Genomic DNA, 1,407 nt, shown 5'->3' with positions numbered 1-1,407 from the left:
GCCTACGGGGAGGCAGAGCCCGCCCTCGGCCCCGCCTGCAGCCCTGCGGGCGGACGCGAGGCTGAGGGGGGCTTGCGGGCCCAACGGCCCTAACGGCCCCAACAGCCGGCGGGGGCCCCCTGGAGGCCGCCATTTGCTGAGGGCTGGCTCTGCAGGGCGGGCTGCGGCGTAGCCCCGCGTCTCTGGGTCGGGCTGGCGAGGCGCGGAGGTTTTGCGGGTGCGCGCGTGGCGTGGCGTGCGGTCGATGTGAGAAAAATCTCGCCATTAGAAGCGGTTAAAGCTCCCCGTCTTTCTCTGGCTGGATCTAGCTGTAACACCAACCCGTGGTTAAGCCTAACCGCCTACCTTTTAATTGATGCTATTGATCACAGGGTATTGCGATTAAAAAAATCTGGAGGTGAGATGCGGAGCGGGGTGGGGGTGGGGAAGGAGGGGGCAGCGTTCCTCCCAAACGATTACTATTTTAAGAGAAAACCTTTTTTTAAATATAATTCACTAGGCAGGGACGTGTTGTTTTTGAGAGCTTCGACACTACTTTAGTTTAAAAGTACCGTAAAGCAGAGGAGTATTTCATAACTCTCCTGAACAAAGTAAAAATTTTCTTAAACACGTCAGAGAGAAAATATGTTTTACTAGTACAAGATTGGGAAGCCAGCAGAACTATGACCGGGAGGACCGCCAACAGAGGAAACCGTGCAGAGTTAGGCTACTTAAAACATCTTTAATTAATATTAATAAAGGTGAAGTTTGGCCACCTGAAGGCTCCCCGACCAAAGTTTACACCACTGCCATCCAATTTCCAACAAAAGAAAAGCAGGCAAGTACAGCAAGAGTATCTTGCGTTCAGAGCACTCTGTAAGAGCTGGGCACTTTGATTTCCAAGTAAGCTTGGATGAATCACTTCATCGTGACAAGTGATTCACTGTAATTCAGCTCGTCCTCAATCAAAAGAGAGATTCCTCCCTTTCTCTTAGCCCCATATGGCCTGCTCTTATCAATTGCAAGCTTTCAGGGCAAAGATCCTCCTTTTGCCAGGAGTAATAAAACAGGCCAGAGTCTCAGTCAAAGCCTTTTAACACTGACACAAATTATAATAGCTAGAAAGGAGTGTAAAAAAAGGAGGGGGAAAAAAGCAAATGCTGAAAAATCAACTGGTTGGTTGGTTGATTGTGAAAATGTGCTAGAAGGGGATGGTAGAGATTAAAGTAACTCAGTTACAGATTAAGCCTGTTTTCCCTGCATTTAATGTGTCTGACCTCTTTTTGAACCCTTCTGGGAAGAGTGACTCAACTCTGTCAGTCAACAACAGCTCTGTTCTAATGAAACACTCCCCTCCACAAGCTTCGCTTTGGGATTTCCCCAGTGCCAAGCCTGCGCTGAGACACAGATCCTTTAATCGTGATGTCT

Source organism: Larus michahellis, chromosome 1, assembly GCF_964199755.1.
Source record: "Larus michahellis chromosome 1, bLarMic1.1, whole genome shotgun sequence".
In the NCBI taxonomy this organism is placed as follows: domain Eukaryota; kingdom Metazoa; phylum Chordata; class Aves; order Charadriiformes; family Laridae; genus Larus; species Larus michahellis.
This window is presented reverse-complemented; position numbering follows the sequence as displayed.